At 39.1% G+C, this 19,556-nt stretch overlaps 1 protein-coding gene across 50 annotated transcripts in view; it reads left to right on the plus strand.

Moving 5' to 3' along the window:
- Window positions 1-19,556, plus strand: part of LOC307184329 (teneurin-2-like) — a 2,867,364-nt gene that overhangs the window by 2,573,397 nt on the left and 274,411 nt on the right. For all 50 annotated transcript variants that reach the window (XM_079917763.1, XM_079917760.1, XM_079917746.1 and 47 more), the window contains one exon: window positions 8,399-8,510. The gene's annotated coding sequence lies outside the window, so the exon portion shown is untranslated. The remainder of the gene's footprint in view (window positions 1-8,398; window positions 8,511-19,556) is intronic.

The following is a 19,556-nucleotide window of genomic DNA, read 5'->3' on the forward strand; positions in this document are numbered from 1 at the left end:
ATCACGTTGATTGATTTGCGTATATCGAAGAATCTTTGCATTCTTGGAATAAACCCCACTTGATCATGGTGTATGATCCGTTTCATGTACTGTTGGATTCTGTTTGCTAGTATTTTGTTGAGGATTTTTGCATCTATCTTCATCAGTGATAATGGCGTGCAGTTTTCTTTCTTTGTGACATCCTTGTCTGGTTTGGGTATCAGGGAGATGGTGGCCTCGTAGAATGAGTTTGGGAGTGTTCCTCCCTCTGCTATATTTTGGAAAAGTTTGAGAAGGATAGGTGTTAGCTCTTCTCTAAATGTTTGATAGAATTCGCCTGTGGGGGCTTCCCTGGTGGCACAGTGGTTGAGGGTCCGCCTGCCGATGCAGGGGACGCGGGTTCATGCCCCGGTCCGGGAGGATCCCACATGCTGCGGATCTGCTGGGCCCGTGAGCCATGGCCGCTGAGACTGTATGTCCAGAGCCTGTGCTCCGCAATTGGAGAGGCCCACGTACCGCAAAAAAAAAAAAAAAAAAAAAAAAAAAAAAAAAAGAATTTGCCTGTAAAGCCATCTGATCCTGGGCTTTTGTCTGTTGGAAGGTTTTTAATCACAGTTTCAATTTCAGTGCTTGTGATTGTTCTGTTAATATTTTCTATTTCTTCCTGATTCAGTCTTGGCAGGTTGTGCATTTTTAAGAATTTGTCCATTTCTTCCAGGTTGTCCATTTTATTGGCATAGAGTTGCTTGTAGTAATCTCTCATGATCTTTTGTATTTCTGCAGTGTCAGTTGTTACTTCTCCTTTTTCATTTCTAATTCTATTGATTTGAGTCTTCTCCCTTTTTTTCTTGATGAGTTTGGCTAATGGTTTATCAATTTTGCTTATCTTCTCAAAGAACCAGCTTTTAGTTTTATTGATCTTTGCTATCGTTTCCTTCATTTCTTTTTCATTTATTTCTGATCTGATTTTTATGATTTCTTTCCTTCTGCTAACTTTGGGATTTTTTTGTTCTTCTTTCTCTAATTGCTTTAGGGGCAAGGTTATGTTGTTTATTCGAGATGTTTCCTGTTTCTTAAGGTAGGATTGTATTGCTATAAACTTCCCTCTTAGAACTGCTTTTGCTGCTTCCCATAGATTTTGGGTCGTCATGTCTCCACTGTCATTTGTTTGTAGGTATTTTTTTAAATTTCCTCTTTGATTTCTTCAGTGATCACTTCGTTATTAAGTAGTGTATTGTTTAGCCTCCATGTGTTTGCATTTTTACAGATCTTTTCCTGTAATTGACATGTAGTCTCATGGTGTTGTGGTCGGAAAACATACTTGATACAATTTCAGTTTTCTTAAATTTACCAAGGCTTGATTTGTGACCCAAGATATGATCTATCCTGGAGAATGTTTCATGAGCACTTGAGAAGAATGTGCATTCTGTTGTTTTTGGATGGAGTGTCCTATAAATATCAATTAAGTCCATCTTGTTTAATGTATCATTTAAAGCTTGTGTTTCCTTGTTTATTTTCATTTTGGATGACTTGTCCATTGGTGAAAGTGGGGTGTTAAAGTCCTCTACTATGAATGTGTTACTGTTTATTTCCCCTTTTTTGGCTGTTAGTATTTGCCTTAAGTATTGAGGTGCTCCTATGTTGGGTGCATAAATATTTACAATTGTTATATCTTCTTCTTGGATCGATCCCTTGATCATTATGTAGTGTCCTTCTTTGTCTCTTCTAATAGTCTTTATTTTAAAGTCTATTTTGTCTGATATGAGAATTGCTACTCCAGCTTTCTTTTGGTTTCCATTTGCATGAAATATCTTTTTCCATCCCCTCACTTTCAGTCTGTATGTGTCTCTAGGTCTGAAGTGGGTCTCTTGTAGACAGCATATATATGGGTCTTGTTTTTGTACCCATTCAGCCAATCTGTGTCTTTTGGTGGGAGCATTTAGTCCATTTACATTTAAGGTAATTATCGATATGTATGTTCCTATTCCCATTTTCTTAATTGTTTTGGGTTCGTTATTGTAGGTCTTTTCCTTCTCTTGTGTTTCTTGCCTAGAGAAGTTCCTTTAGCATTTGTTGTAAAGCTGGTTTGGTGGTGCTGAACTCTCTCAGCTTTTGCTTGTCTGTAAAGGTTTTAATTTCTCCATCAAATCTGAATGAGATCCTTGCTGGGTAGAGTAATCTTGGTTGCAGGTTTTTCTCCTTCATTACTTTAAATATGTCCTGCCAGTCCCTTCTGGCTTGTAGAGTTTCTGCTGAAAGACCAGCTGTTAACCTTATGGGGATTCCCTTGTATGTTATTTGTTGCTTTTCCCTTGCTGCTTTTAATATGTTTTCTTTGTATTTAATTTTTGACAGTTTGATTAATATGTGTCTTGGCGTATTTCTCCTTGGATTTATCCTGTATGGGACTCTCTGTGCTTCCTGGACTTGAGTATTTCCTTTCCCATATTAGGGAAGTTTTCAACTATAATCTCTTCAAATATTTTCTCAGTCCCTTTCTTTTTCTCTTCTTCTTCTGGAACCCCTATAATTCGAATGTTGGTGCGTTTAATGTTGTCCCAGAGGTCTCTGAGACTGTCCTCAGTTCTTTTCATTCTTTTTTCTTTATTCTGGTCTGCAGTAGTTATTTCCACTATTTTATCTTTCAGGTCACTTATCCATTCTTCTGCCTCAGTTATTCTGCTATTGATCCCATCTAGAGTATTTTTAATTTCATTTATTGTGTTGTTCATCATTGTTTGTTTCATCTTTAGTTCTTCTAGGTCCTTGTTAAATGTTCCTTGCATTTTGTCTATTCTATTTCCAAGATTTTGGATCATCTTTACTATCGTTATTCTGAATTCTTTTTCAGGTAGACTGCCTATTTCCTCTTCATTTGTTTCGTCTGGTGGGTTTTTATCTTGCTCCTTCATCTGCTGTGTGTTTTTCTGTCTTCTCATTTTGCTCATCTTACTGTGTTTGGGGTCTCCTTTTTGCAGGCTGCAGGTTCGTAGTTCCTGTTGTTTTTGGTGTCTGTCCCCAGTGGCTAATGTTGGTTCAGTGAGTTGTGTAGGCTTCCCGGTGGAGGGGACTAGTGCCTTTGTTCTGGTGGATGAGGCTGGATCTTGTCTTTCTGGTGGGCAGTACTGCATCTGGTAGTGTGTTTTGGGGTGTCTGTGGACATATTATGATTTTAGGCAGCCTCTCTGCTAATGGGTGGGGTTGTGTTCCTGTCTTGCTAGTTGTTTGGCATAGGGTGTCCAGCACTGTAGCTTGCTGGTCATTGATTGAAGCTGGGTGCTGGTGTTGAGATGGAGATCTCTGGGAGATTTTCACCGTTTGATATTATGTGGAGCTGGGAGGTCTCTTGTGGACCAGTGTCCTGAAGTTGGCTCTCCCACCTCAGAGGCACAGCACTGACTCCTGGCTGCAGCACCAAGAACCTTTCATCCACATGGCTCAGAATAAAAGGGAGAAAAAGTAGAAAGAAAGAATTAGTAGAAGTAGAAAGAAAGAAAGAAAGAAAGGAGGAAAGGAGGGAGGGAGGGAGAGAGGAAAGAAGGAGGGAAGGACGGAAAAAAGGAAAGAAAGAAGATAAAGTAAAATAAAACAAAGTAAGAGAAAATACAATAAAGTTATTAAAATAAAAATATAATTATTAAGAGAAAAAAATTCAAAAAACAAAAAACAGACAGATAGAGCCCTAGGACAAATGGTGGAAGCAAAGCTATACAGACAAAATATGACGCAGAAGCATACACATACACACTCACAAAAAGAGAAAAGGGGAAAAAATCATAAATCTTGCTCTCAAAGTCCACCTCCTCAATTTGGCATGATTTGTTGTCTAAAGGAGGGAAGAAAGGGAAGAAAGGGAGGGAGGAAAGAAAGAAAGAAAGGAAGGAAGAAAGGAAGGGAGGAAGGTAGGAAGGGAGGAAGGAAATAAAGTAAAATAAAATAAAGTTATTAAAAAGTAATTATTAAGAAAAAAGAATTAAAAACAAAAACAAAAAACGGACAGATAGAACTCTAGGACAAATGGTGGAAGCAAAGCTATACAGACAAAATGTCACACAGAAGCATACCACATACACACAAAGTGAGGAAAAGGGGAAAAAATCATAAATCTTGCTCTCAAAGTCCACCTCCTTAATTTGGGATGATTCGTTGTCTATTCATGTATTCCACAGATGCAGGGTACATCAAGTTGATTGTGGAGCTTTAATCCGCTGCTTCTGAGGCTGCTGGGAGAGATTTCCCTTTCTCTTCTTTGTTCTCACAGCTCACAGGGGCTCAGCTTTGGATTTGGCCCCGCCTCTGCATGTATGTCGCCGAAGGGCGTCTGTTCTTCACTCAGACAGGACGGGGTTAAAGGAGCTGCCGATGTGGGGTCTCTGACTCACTCAGGCCCGGGGGAGGGAGGAGCACGGAGTGCGGGGCGAGCCTGCGGCGGCAGAGACTGGCACGGCAGTGCAGCAGCCTGAGGTGCGCTGTGCATTCTCCTGGGGAAGTTGTCCCTGGATCCCAGGACCCTGGCCGTGGTGGGCTGCACAGGCTCCCCGGAAGCGGGGTGTGGATAGTGACCTGTGCTCACACACAGTACTGTTGGTGGTGGCAGCAGCAGCCTTAGCGTCTCATGCCTGTCTCTGGGGTCCGCGCTTTTAGCCACGGCTCGCGCCCGTCTCTGGAGCTCCTTTAAGCAGTGCTCTTAATCCTCTCTCCTTGCACACCAGGAAACAGAGGGAAGAAAAAGTCTCTTGCCTCTTCGGCAGGTCCAGAGTTTTCCCGGGCTCCCTCCCGGCTAGCTGTGGCGCACTAACCCCTTCGGGCTGTGGTCACACCAACAACCCCAGTTCTCTCCCAGCGCTCTGACCGAAGCCTGAACCTCAACTCTCAGCCCCTCCCGCCCCGGCGGGTGAGCAGACAAGCCTCTCGGGCTGGTGAGAGCTGGTCGGCCCTGATCCTCTGTGCGGGAATCTCTCCGCTTTGCCCTCTGCACCCCTGTGGCTGTGCCCTCCTCCACAGCTCCAAAGCTTCCCCCTCCACCACTCGAAGTCTCCGCCCGCGAAGGGGCTTCCTAGTGTGTGGAAACCTTTCCTCCTTCACAGCTCCCTCCCGCTGGTGCAGGTCCTGTCCCTATCCTTTTGTCTCTGTTTATTCTTTTTTCTTTTGCCCTACCCAGGTACGTGGGGGGTTTCTTGCCTTTTGGGAGGTCTGAGGTCTTCTGCCAGCGTTCAGTAGGTGTTCTGTAGGAGTTGTTCCACATGTAGATGTATTTCTGGTGTATCTGTGGGGAGGAAGGTGATCTCTGCGTCTTACTCTTCTGCCATCTTCCCGGAAGCCTCTGTCTTTGTTTTTATTTAACTGTACCTTTTTTTAAACAATGATACTATAAAAGAATATTCAAAAATAAATTTGAAACTATAGATTTCATTGTAGTTACATAAAGTCTATAAAATCTAACAAAAATTTATATTTTAGAACAAAAAATTACAGTTTGGGTTGGGTTAGTTTCATTATAAGTTAATTAATAAGATTTAATTTCAATCAATATATGCATTATCTGGCATATCAGTGTAGACGGAAACCTAATAAATAACAACATTTGGTAAATGTATTGCCTTAAAGCATGCATTATTTGTTACTGAATATTTGATAAGTGAATTATACTGGTCAAAAAATCATTTCCATTTATCCAACTGACAAATATTCATAATGCGTATAATATGAGGTAAATTTGATACTTCAGAAAGCAGATTTTTATGTAATTCTACTTCACTAATAAAACATAATAATAGCTAACATTTAGTATGTACCAGTCATTAAGTGAATTATCTATGTAATCTTTACAACAACCCTGTAAATTAGACATTGTTATTATCCCTATTTTACCCAGGAGGAGTCTAAGGAACATAGAGGTTTGAAATTTGTCTTGGAATCCATGGCTGTTGTGTCTTTGTCACATGTTAAACCCCAGCAGTTTAACTGTAGAGGCTAGAGATTTATTAATCATTATGCTGTATTAAATATACTATGTACACTGACATGCCTGTTTTTATTTTACATTGTAGCAACAGGCTTTTAAATTTATAATTAACATGATTTGAAGTAACAAAGCCAGTAACATACCTCTTGCCTAAAATTAACAGCTGTCTTGTTGTTATAGAGAATTCCTAACTTCTCTTTAAAATAAACTTGTGATCTAGCTGAAACAAATATTTGACTTAAGTGCAGGCTTATTTACAGGTCCAAAGATGAAGGTCAGTGACCTGTTCAAGGCTGTACAACTAGTCCATGGGAAAGCATACAAGCTCCATGTGTTTCTACTGTTGAGGCTTACTTTTATGACTTGGTACTATTCCTAATTATAAAAGTAAGGTTTAGATTCAACCCATTAGTGAATCTTCAAAATATTCTCTCAGTTTTATTTAGTAATAAAATTGTTAAATTGTGGCTCTTATTAGCATTAAAAACTAATATTCAAGAGAGATTAAAGGATCAGAACTGCACAAGTGAGTAAACAGACTTGATTATAAGGACACCTAATTATTACAAGGTAGGATATAATTAAGTGCTAAAGTTGTACAATATAAAGACAATAAAGGCTGCGGAGTTTCTAAGGAGGAAATCAAAGAACTGTATTGCTTTGCTGGGCTGTGATTGCCAGGTTGAAAACTTGGAAAAAAAATAAAAACAAAGCAAGTTGACACAAGGTCTTAAATTCTGTGTAGTCTTGTCAGTTTGTCTTTTAAAGACACATAGTTTTGATCAGACAATTCTAATTCTATCATTTCCTTATAATCAGACTATCAATGTACCAAAATAAGCAAGATAGCAGAGCAAGGAAAGCAGAAATTGTGATGAACATTTGTTTTATGCCTGCTGTGTTCTAGAAACATTTTGTTTCCTTATTCAAATTTGTGTTGTAGGAGTTTTGCCCCTGCTCCCATCTTACAGATAAGTAGACTGAGGCTCAGAGGGTCTGAGGAACCTTGTATGAGATTGTACTTATTAGTGATAGAGACACAATTCAAACTCAGGTCCGCTGTGATTTAAGTTCTGTGCTCTCCATTGCTCTATGGCAAGCCCTCTTCCTGTCTGGAAGATCAGGAAGCTAGCACCCAGTATTTATTGCATCCTACCAGGGGTCTTTGTGGAGGGCTGGAAGGCTTTTCAGAGTGGCCAGGGAAGATAGAGCCATCAGTCTGAAAATAATACTTTCCCTTGGGAGGAAGGTGATTAGGAGTGTTGTATCCAGCTGTGGCCACATCTGGGCACTGGAGATGGGCTCAGTCAGACTGGCCCCTCTCTTGCTCACCAGCACTGCCTGGGAACCTACCTGGGTTGGCTGATTGGTGGGGGGTGGCTCCTTTTTACATGTGGATGACTACGTTAGTACTCAGGGGATGAGAATGAGTTGAACAGAGCTGGGAAATTAGAACCATTCATTTTCAACTGTTGTTTCTCTTTGTTGACCTTTCTTTTCATGTTTGCATTATTTGTGAAATTCCTTTGCAAACTTAAGAAATCTCCCTGTGTCTCCATCACTGCCCCAGTCGTACTGCCAGGGGAGAAGGGAATCTAATGAATAGCGAATGTCTTAAGCAAATTCACTTAATTTGTGGACTTTTTTGAAAAGGGGAGGGGTGTGTGTGAAATTTTAAGAGTTAATCATTGGGAAATGAGCCCAAAAATCTCTGTTGATGATTTCGGACCTGTGGCCTTGGAGTCATGGTAACAACTGTGACAACAATGACAGCTGACAAGTAATGTAGGGGTGCCGTGTGCCAGGCACTGTACTAAGTGCTTTGATAGATTATCGTGTTTAATTTTCACAACACTTCTGTGAAATAGGTGCTGTTATATCCAAATTTTAGCTAAGGAGACCTTAGGTCATTTGTCCAAAGCAAGTTGTGTTAGAGTCAGGGGACTTCCCATATCCTATTGACTGTGGCACCAACTAGCAAGTATTTGAATTTAAAAGTTGACGAAATAATGCTCAAACTGTATGGATGAGCAAACAGTACATTTTAAGATGAAATAAATAATGTATAAATGTGAAGAGCAGACCTAAAATCTGTATATTGCTAGAAAGATGCCTTTAAATAATATCCCATTCTAATACTGTGCATTTAGGTGTTGTAATATTATAAACAGCATCACATTTGAAGGATAACAAATGGGTATGCTATTGTGTCTTAATGGGAATGGTGTGCTATAGTCAAAATAACTGAACTAATAATGTTTTATACCATATTTTACATTCCTCTTTTGAAAGATATTCGAAAGGGTAAGGTATACAGTTAAGCTAATTTAGCTCCCAATTCCAGCTTCCCTACATTTTGAAGATATGTGGTATTTATTTGCATTTTTATTCTTTTTGTTTGTTTGTTTTATGTGCTCATTTTAGTCTTATCTGTTTTCTTTTCTTTTTTAACAGTCACATCCAACTTTTTATTGCCTAAGCAGTCTGGGGCTTGCTTCATCACTCGGCTTTGCTGCGGAGCGCTCCGGTAGAGCTCACTGTTGCACGCTGAAGATCCACCATTTTGGTGAGTGGAATCATAGCCACAATTTTGTGTTTTGCTGTGCCTCAAGTTCTGTTTGCATTGTTGACCAAAGTGCTTTCATGCAGATCACAAAATAGGGCTCTTCCAGCTCTGTGCAGGAAAGCTGGCTTTTCTTTTTTTTTTGCTTTTTTCCTTATGGACAAAAGTAATTAGTACTGTCATTTTCTCTCTGCAATCTGTGATTGTCTCTCTCGCTCCCAACCCAAGAGAATGACTTTACCATTCTTCAGTCATGCATCTGGTTCTTATCTACCTGGATGGACTCCCCCTCCAGCCCCCAATTCCTCATTCCCTAGCCTCTAAGAATAACTTGGCCACCACACTTTTGGTATTTGTTATGTACATATGGAAATAAAAGGTGATGGTTTTGATTAGCTGGACCACATAACATCACATTGCCGTGTGTAAAGACCTTTTGGATAGAAAAATTTGTTCCCCTTGATCTGTTTAATGTTGTTAATCTATGCAGGCAGAAAGCAAAAAGGAAGCTGGCAAGTCTTTCTAATGCTCCTAGTAAAATCCTTCTGCTTTTATTGTCCCTGAACTGGCATCCTCAATATATTTCTACAGCATCTAACATCATATATCAAATGTCTTCCTAAGGCTTTCTTGGGCTTCCTACATCCTTTTTTCTCTGGTGTTTTGCTTTCTTCGATCTTGCTTTTACAAGTCAAATCCTACCAAGTTTGACCCATAGATGAGTTCTATGGGGACAACTAATATATTATGCACTTCTAATTTGGGAATGGGATATCTGACTTAGCTAAAACATTAGTTACAGAATAATTTCAGTAATTTGAGTATGTATAGAGATTTTGTGACCAAGGATGAGGTATGAGAGGAGGTCCAGTAAAGACTCTTAAGTGATTAGATGGATAAATGGAAAAGGTATCTGGATTAAATCCTTTTTTCTTTTTCTATATTTTTTATTGCTTGCAGAAGCTTTTTCAATGAAAATGAGGCAGTGAGTATAGGTCTAACGTGGCTGAGGGAGTGGGCATGGGAATAAGGGAGGGATGATGATGGGAATACCCTCAGGAAGGAGGTGTGTGTAATACAGTCATCAGACAGCTTAGTTCAATCAGTCAGTTTAGAGTCTACTTTCTCTAAAGTATCGTTGTTCCTAATTTCTTGGAGATCAGATCCAAACTGGGTTGTACAAGGAAAACTTGATTTTGTTAGAGCACAGCTCTGACTTCACGGTTGCTCACACACAGATGAGGCACCATCCTCTCCCAGAATCATCTCCCGGTTCCACTTTGTGTCTTGGAAACTTGGGTCCATCATTGTTTCTATTCTTAAGGAAATATCACCAAGTGTTGCAAATCCATTATAAATGCAGAGTTGTTAATTTTGGAAGGAATAGGAGGGCGTACGGTGAAACAAACCTAAGACTCTGACATATCCATGCTAGCCCATCTGTCCTCTCCCAGAGCAAGTAACAGAGGAGAACACTGCAGAGTTAGAGGAGGTGAGTTTGGTGGGGCAGGACCTAGAAGAATGAATCCTGCATTGGAGAAGGAGGCCTGTGTTTAGGATTCCTAGAGGATTTTCCTTACTTTGTTAGAGCCAGCAATTGTCCCCTGTTTTTCCCTTTCTTGCTCATCATCCTAAGTTTATCATCTAAAAAGCTTACAACCTTTTGATTAGGTTTTCTGGAGAAGATGGATCTTCGGTACATGGTGGTCAGGCAGAGGATAATGAAGAGTAGCATGTAGATGTGGGAAGAGGGAGAAAAGGCTACATGGTCTTAGAAACTTCCTTGATAGTGAAAGCAGGTCTCCAAATCTCAGTGATCTGCCTAACGTGCTGGCCTGAAAATCATTACGCTTTCTCAAAGTTCTCGTTAGGTTTTGCCATCATTTTAGTTAGGGCAGTACTTTGGTAATTGACTATTGCAACCAAAAATGCCTTGAATTTTGGCCGAATAACAAGCCAGTCAGTGAGGCCGGGCTTAGTTTTCAGAAAACTACTATTAACTTTGAAAAGAAATTCTTCACAATAACTCTCTGGCATCATATTTTATGTTCTGTTGAAACTGTTCTCAAGAAATACCCACCTACTTGGAAAAGGACTCTGCAAGGCTTCTGCCCTCTGCTGTTCATTCAGAGTGTCATTTGCAGCCCTAATAGAATCAGTGAGAGTAGCTTTCCCAGACAATAGGAGGCTTTATAAATATAAGCTGGTGTTTGCCCAGGTTTTCACTTTCCTCCTAGACCACCAATGGCTATTTTTCTTTTCAACTTAGGCTTATGCCTGAAGTTTAAATGATACTCTCTTTGCTCATAAGAGGCAGAATAAAGTATACAGCTTTTCTGGCCAGGGATCTACCTTAAACGTTTCCATGTGTCTCCTTTTGCTTCGCTGGTAGTATATAAAATGGTTTTTACTCCATGGTGATGGTGGATTGATAGCAAACACGAGATTTAAATGGAGGTTCTTATAGTTCTAGGACAGTCGTATGTGCTTTCAGCCAGACTAGGATGAAATGCAAGCTGTGTTTTTATCATCACTAAAACATGCTTTTTGGCTATTTTTCACTATTTTAAAAATGAAGATGAAAGAGAAAGCAACTTAAAAATCATAGAAAAAACTGTGATACTTTGAAAGATTGCCTTTGATAAGGGCTAAACAGAACGAATGTTTCTTGATTTCCAGTATTATTGAAATGAAACCCTACTTTAGGTAGGAAATTTGGGAAAATCAACAGATCTACATGAAGGCTGTGTTTTCAGCTACACATCGGCAGTGGGTGAGGTGTGGATTTAATTCCCCATCAATAGAAAGCAAGTGACATTTTTCACTTTCCTTCCCATTTAAAGAGTTCATAATAATCAGTATGTACTGAATATATGTGACCACGTCTCTTTAAAAAAATAAGATTAACACATTTATTCTCTAGTTTCAAATCCACTTCTATATAAGAACTGAAATTATTAGCATCATTTTGAAAGTATTACACTAAGCTCTTTTTTCCCCCTTTGCTTTTTTTGCCTGCAGAGAAACACCCTTTAATACGCAACATCTAACCTTTAAGATGAGTACATTTTGAAATTTTTTTTTCCCTGCATTACATGCCTGAGTTGCTTCTTAACATTGTGAGACTTACAACAGGTTTTCTTTAAATATTTCACATTCTCTCACATACAGTCATGCAAATATTATATATTTCACAAAATATTTTCTTGAAAATTTAAAGAACAAAGTAGAACTTATATAACCAGAACTAATATATGATGTTTGTGGTGTTTTAATATAACAATTATGAATAGATGAAAAGTAGAAAGGAACAGTTAGTAAATGCATACCATGTACCACATTTAAAACATGTTTTCTCCTTAATGTAAATTATTTTATTTAACATAAAAACAAAGTCTTATTTAATCCTAAAATCTGCGGTCCAAGGGGTTAAATATTTTGTTCAAGGGAACCAAGTTTTTGGGTCCAATCTGTTACTCCAGATACTGATCTACTGATTGAACATTTTTTGACCAGCAAAAATATGGGATTATTCTAGAGAAAACCATATGTTTTATTATAAAGAGTTACATAACTTTCTAAATTATGGATTGTCTTGTTTAAATTCCTGCTGTTGTCACTTATGCTGAAGTGGGACTAATGTACTTAGCATTTTTGCCAACCATCATTGGATGCAGATTTTGGTTTCCATGTCCCTGAATGTATCAATATATATCAGGGAGATATTTGTAACATGGACTAAGAAAATTATAAAATACTATTTAAATTTTTAAGTAGCTCATTTGGAAAATTGACATGGAATACCTTTGAATGACTTTGTTTACTATTATACTACAGTTACAAAAAGAAGAAAAGTATCCTATAGCTGCTTATTGTATCTTCAGAACTATGCAAAACAGGATGAACAAATAGAATAGAATTTGAATAAAACCAAGCATCTCAACAAGGTGTTGAGTAAATAAAGGAAAATAAGTGAATGAGTTCAATTTGACTGAAAAACTAAAACATAAAAATATATTGCTAAAAGGTCAGTTTAAGGGCTTCCCTGCTGGCGCAGTGGTTGAGAGTCCTCCTGCCGATGCAGGGGACATGGGTTTGTGCCCCGGTCCGGGAAGATCCCACATGCCGCAGAGCGGCTGGGCCCATGAGCCATGGCCGCTGAGCCTGCGTGTCCGGAGCCTGTGCTCCGCAACGGGAGAGGCCACAACAGTGAGAGGCCCTCGTACCGCAAAAAAAAAAAAAAAAAAAAAAAAAAAAGTCAGTTTAATATAAATTAAATACCATGATACATAATATAAATTATAAATAAGTCAAAAGATTATAGTCAAGGTCTTTAAATGGATACTTGCGTGTGTGTGTGTTGTGTTCATGCATATGATACCCAGTTCCATAGAAAATGGGTTGCAAAAGTAAGGCATCTTAATAAAGAATGTAAGAATACAAGATCATAGTCATACAAAGAATAAAATATCAAGAGCATAGGGAAAATAAATAAATACAGTTGAGTCTCCTTATTTGTGGTAGTCATGTTCTATAAAGCTGTGTAAAACACTGAATTAGCAAATGCTGAACCACTGCTCCTAGGGGGAATAGAGGATTAAGTAAGTGCAACCCTGTGGTCACAACGTTTTTATCAATCAAGAGATCAATACATAACCTTGTTTTATGTGTGTTTCTGTTTAAAAACAAAAGAAAAAAAAAGACTTCTTATTTAATATACATTGTTGATTGTTACCAGTGAACTCACAGACAACAGCACTATAACTCCTCCCTGAACAAAGCTTATCTAGCACATGTCCTTTCTCCATTAGGCACACCACAGCCTTTTTGCACTTACATCACTAGACAGCACTTCAGTACAATGCTTGGGGGTCATTTTATTTTTTTAAATAACATTCTTTTTTCTTTTTTTTTAAACCCCACATTTGTTTATTTATTTATTTTTGGCTGTGTTGGGTCTTCGTTTCTGTGGAGGGCTTTCTCTAGTTGTGGCAAGCGGCGGCCACTCTTCATCGCGGTGCGCGGGCCTCTCACTATCGCGGCCTCTCTTGTTGCGGAGCACAGGCTCCAGACGCGCAGGCTCAGTAGTTGTGGCTCACGGGCCTAGTTGCTCTGCGGCATGTGGGATCCTCCCAGACCAGGGCTCGAACCCATGTCCCCTGCATTAGCAGGCAGATTCTGAACCACTGCGCCACCAGGGAACACCAGGGGTCATTTTAAATAGCAAAATCACCAGCAATATGCACAAAAATGTAAAAATGTGACATTATGGAGACAATAAAAAAGGCTTATTTATAACATGAGCACTGACACCACAAGGCAGTTGCCTTGTTCCATCTCAGCTGGAAACCTGCATCGGGTGATTCAAAGTTTTCACTGCTCTGTGCCAGGAGTCTTGATTTCAGAGTTACAAATATCTTTAGTTCCTCTGTAAAAAGAAGTTGAAAGTGGATACACCTATGTTCAGTAATTAATGTTTCAATATTTTATCTTATTTGGAAATTATCTAGATATTCATTGAATAGTCATCGTTTAACTTATCTCTGTACAGATGGTTCCTGACTTACGATGGTTTGACTTAAGATTTTTCAACTTTATGACGGTGCAAAAGAGATTCACGTTCAGTAGAAACAGTACTTCGAATTTTGATCTTTTTTCAGGCTGGTACATGTAGTATGATGCTTTCTTGTGATGCTGGGCAGCGGCAGTGAACTGCAGCTCCCAGTCAGATATTCAGTCATGAGGGTCAAAAACCAATACACTTAAAACCATTCTATACCCGTGCCAGCATTCTGTTTTTTACTTTCAGTACAATATTCAATAAATTACACAAGACATTCAACTCTTTATTATAAAATAAGCTTTGTGTTAGATGATTTTGCCCAACTATAGACTAATGTAAGTGTTCTGAACACATTTAAGGTAGGCTAAGCTAAACTACGATGTTTGGTAGGTTAAGGGTATTAAATGCATTTTCAACTTATATTTTCAATTTACAGTGGGCTTATTGGAATGTAACCCCATCTTAAGACTGTAGAGCATTAAGGTTTCAAGTGACCAAAAAGATTTTGGAAAGTATATTTGACATGCCATAAAGCATAATTATTGTTGAAAAGTTTATTTATAAACTTCTATCTTATTTACATCTACTTATTTACTTATTCTTAACAATTATGTTTAGGTTACTAATGAAAATTTCATGAGGCATTAAACAGGTGACCATAGTCTTTTTTTAAAATTTATTTATTTTATTATTTAATTTAATTTATTTATTGTTTCTGGCTGCTTTGGGTCTTTGTTGCTGCTTCGTTGCTTTTCTCTAGTTGCAGCGAGCAGGTTCCACTCTTCACTGCAGTGCGCAGGCCTCTTATCGCGGTGGCCTCTCTTGCTACGGAGCATGGGCTCTAGGCACACGGGCTTCAGTAATTGTGGCATGTGGGCTCAGCAGCCGTGGCTTGAAGGCGCTAGAGCACAGGCTCAGCAGTTGTGGCGCACGGGCTCAGTTGCTCCGCGGCATGTGGGATCTTCCTGGACCAGGGCTCGAACCCGTGTCCCCTGCATTGGCAGGCGGACTCTCAACCACTGAGCCAGCAGGGAAGCCCCTGACCATAGTCTTAAGTTTTCTTTCTTGCTGATAAATTCTGTAAGGAGATAACGTGAGCTTATTTGAATGTTAGTAACCAAGATAGAATAAAAGTAGTATGTTTAATGTTGATAACACTAAAAATATGCCTGTTTTAATTAAGCCCACAAACTTAAACTAGCTTTTATTTTCTGAAGATTATCCTAGATCATGAAACATGAAAAACAGTTTAGTTAATTTCTATATTTCTGAGAGTATACTTGATTTATATAAGCAGTTGTTTGTCTTTGAGACAATTAAATAGAACTATTTACAAATTAAATTTGGCGATATCATCTGGGGGTAGAAAAAATATCACACATCTATAACATATATACATAGACATATATAAACTTACAGACAAACTCAGAGATCTTACAGCTTTTGTTTTAAAATTTTAGCCGTGAGACAAATAAAATAATGCAAAACTCACTAGCTTATAAAAGAACAGTTGAATCCAAATTGTGTTTCTGGCACATAGAATAAGTTAAGGTTATCTGCTCAGATGGCTAAAGCTTTTACTAATATTTGTGGAAAAGACTTTTAAGAATTTTCATTCACCTAATTCCCAAATAGCTTCTTTTTTTTTTTTTTTCTAATAAGAATTACCTTCCGAAGTTTGCATTTCAAGAGATGGCTCTGGGTTCCTAGAGAAGACCAGGTAGAGCATTTACATCTCAGAGAACACAGAGAAAGGATTTAAGTTTCTCAGAAAAGGGATTTTGTTTCCTAAATTCAGACTTTTACAATATCTGTACGTCTTTCAGTTGAATGGGGGAGGCTTTGGGGTTGGTAAAAAGGATAAGTGGGCTTTGAATTTTTTCTATAGTCACATTTCTGTTCTTGTAAACACTAGATTTGTAAGACAAATAAAACTGTTTATCTTTAGTTTCTCAAAGAATTGGGTTGTAACCTGAATGATATCCAGAAGCTGACCCAGCCATCCAACTACATGATGCTCAATTGGCTTCTTTATATCAGGAAGAAGATCTTCAGCTAAGATGGAAATCAAAAGTTTCCCATGTTCTAGATTTAGAGCTGGGTGTCTTTGGAGTGTTTTAGTAGATTCTTCCACAGTAGCTTCAGAATGCTTTTCTTTCCCTGTGGATACGTAGTATCATTTTAGCTTTGGGAAGAAGGCCTGAAAGAAAGTTCCTATAAGGCTCTGAATATCAACTTCCAACTTGACAAACTTCTGAACATAAGGCCACTTAAAAAAAGTCCTTTTGAATATCTTGTCAGGTTTCAGCCAGGACAAACAATAAATATTCTTGGCAGTATTGAACAGCGCTGTGAACACAAGAGGAGTCCCCAAAGAGGATGCAAAGAATATTGGCCTCCCAAGATCCAGAGCCATATCTCAAAGATAGACACAAGAAAGAAAAACTCAGTTCCCCTGAGAGCTGGCAACACTCAGTAGAACCAGGCCACAGACAGAGTGCAACCCGCATTTCTGTCTGGCCATATTTGGGGGCCCCTCAACCTCCCAGTTGCCAAATCAAGTTCTCTGGACATGAAATGAAATAAACAAGAGGCAGTAGGCATCCCTGGGAGAGACAGGATCCATAATCAATGTTTTTTCCTGCTAATCCAAGCTTGGAAAGGAAGGGACTGAAACCACCCAACCCAGATTGCGACTTGAACCCTCCGTCTTTTAATTGAGATCACACATCTGGTCTCAGGATTTAATGAAGCTCAGGTCCCTGATGTCTTGTTGCAGACGAGAATTCAGTGAGAGACAAAGTGATAAGTAAGAAGTGGATTTATTTAGAGAGATGCACATTCCATAGACAGAATGTCTCAAAACACAAGAGTGGCCCCAGGGCACGGGGTCGTCTCAGAAAGTGAGAGGGGCCATGGGAGAAACACACTCCACAGACAGAGTGTGGGTCCTCTAAGAAGGCCAGAGGCCCCAAAATATGAGGTGGTTAGTTTTTAGGGGCTGGGTAATTTCATAGGCTAATGAGTGGGAGGATTATTCCAACTATTCAGGGAAGGGGCGGGGATTCCTAGAAATCAGGCCACCACCCACTTCTTGGCCTTTTATGTTTGGCCTCTGAACTGTCTGCTGCCTGTTAGTATGTCATTTAGCATGCCGATCTACTATAATGAGTGTATAATGAGGCTCAAGGTCCACTGGAAGTCAAATCTTCTGCCATCGCGGACGTAGTTGGTCCTAACCAGTTTTTGTCATATCCTCAATGGCTGTGTCATTCTTTTAAAGGTTGTGCCCTGCCTCCTTCTGTCCTGTTTCAGGACTCTATGAAATTTTACCTTCCTCTCTTGACCAGACACCAAAGGTACAGGTCTGGGACAGCTGACTTTGGAAAGAATTCTCACCCTTTGCCAGCTTCTGCCAGTTTTCCCAGGATCCCAGCTAGGTTCTGGAGTGAATATGGTGTCCCATTAAGTTTCATTCTGGACACCAGAAACTATAGAGGAAGGAATAATAATTTTCCCTCTACCCTTTGTAGTGAGTGCCTACCTGAGACTCCTTTTTCTCTAGGGCACCTCATAAATGGATAAGCTTATGTTAAAATGGTTGAAAGTTCTCCACTGTGGTTACTGTAATGCAAGATTATCTTTGGTAAGGTTAGCCTACTTGTTCAGCCTTAAAACAAAATTTTATTCACCTGAAGCCTCACCCTGGACCCAGTCCAGCTTAAGTCAGACCCAGTCTGGTTCTTAAGTCAGACGCAGTCCAACTGCCTCGGTTCTGAACCCAATCTGGAAAAGAAATGCTCAAATAAAGCCTGAAAGCTCATAATGCAAACACTGGCATAAGAATTCAGTAAAAAGGAGGAGGAAGAAGAAGGGAAGGAAGAGAGTGGTACTTGAAGCCTTCTGCTGTCCTGCGTTAGCTATTTAACCTTGAGAAGCATGTTTAATATCTGAGTCTCACTTTCTTTATCTGTAAAATGAGATGATGTCGACTCCTGGCTAACATTGTGGCAAATGTTTTGAAGTGGTTGCAGTGAAAGTCTAGCACAGTAGGTGGTGTGTAATAGGCCCTCAGTAAGCAGCCCTTGTTGTTTTTCTGCTGTGTGCTTATCAAATCCCCAGCCATTATTCACGGCTCATTCTGTGCCATCCATTCTCTGGTGCTTTCCCTTATGCATGCTGCCCACGATGATAACTACAATGATAACTCTTACCTCTGAATTTCATATCACTTCTTTCATTCTTTTAAAGCACCAACTTATACTTGCAATGTAATTGAACCTTTTAGAAAGCAAAAAAGACTTACAAACTTTTACCACATTTAACATACTATACTCTTAAAAGACACACATATAAAACATTTCACGAATTAGTTTTTTCAATTAAGAATTACATGAAATAAGAAAGGTCATCTCAGTGGAACCCAAGAAGGTGAATTCCCATCTAAGTAATAGTGGAAAAAACATAATTTAATTGTCACCTCTCAAAGTTTCAGTTTTTTCTGCAAAGTGGCATCAAAGTGGCTTGCCCAGGGTTGCAAAGTCAATGATGAAGCTGGAAACAAGGTCTGTCTGACTTAGAGCTGAGGTTTGATCAGTGACTGCTCTTAAACTTGGCAGGCTTGATCATATTACTAAACTTTCAAGGGCTCCAGGTTCCCATGTGTATAAGTGCTTCCCTCATGGGCTGTTAGGAAGAGTCAGTTAGTTATTCCGTGTGAAAATGTAAAAATCCATAAAACAGTGCTGGGCTTATAGTAAGCACTTTTATTTTTGTTGTTTTTGTTATTTTAATTATTATGACTATTGTCATTAGCAGTAGCAACAACAGTCATCGTATTATTATAGCAGTATTACCCAAAAAGCAAAATGAGTGTCACTGGTGGTGCAGGGCACTGAAGTTATTAATAGAACAGGGAAACAGGGAAACAGAGCAATGAGGAAGTTATTCCCATTTCAGATTTCTCTGATAAGTCCATTAATTCAAGAGGAGCATCTCAGTTTATATCTACTAAAGTTTTAACAACTCCCTTAAACTTGTTCTTTTCTCTCTTTTAGGAAAAAAAAAAGCTAGCAGGCTCAGACTCAGAGCTTTCATTAGCTAACTGTATGTAGTTTGAAATGAGGAACGTTTTAAAAATTAAATTTATTTTTACAGCTACCTTCTAGCCATGGCAAACAATACCGTTTCTTATGCTTAAGTCTTTCATCATTAACTTTTAAAATAGTGTGTTTAAAAAACAAAAATTTATCAAGATATGTACAAATAGTAAGAAATAATGCTGATGGTGTGAGAGGGTGGCCATTGGGATGGTAATGATGGAAATATGGTTGGGAAATATTGCGGTGTAAGAAGCTGGCAAAAAGTAGATGGAGCGAGCAAACTCCACAGAGGAACCACTGTAAGCAGAACAGAGGGTTTACACAGAGAATTCGTGGAATATAAGGTCAGTGAAGGTCTCCTTTTGCTCATTCCGCCACGAAGTG

The sequence above is a fragment of the Stenella coeruleoalba genome, assembly GCF_951394435.1.
Source record: "Stenella coeruleoalba genome assembly, chromosome: 3".
NCBI classification, from domain to species: Eukaryota; Metazoa; Chordata; class Mammalia; order Artiodactyla; family Delphinidae; genus Stenella; species Stenella coeruleoalba.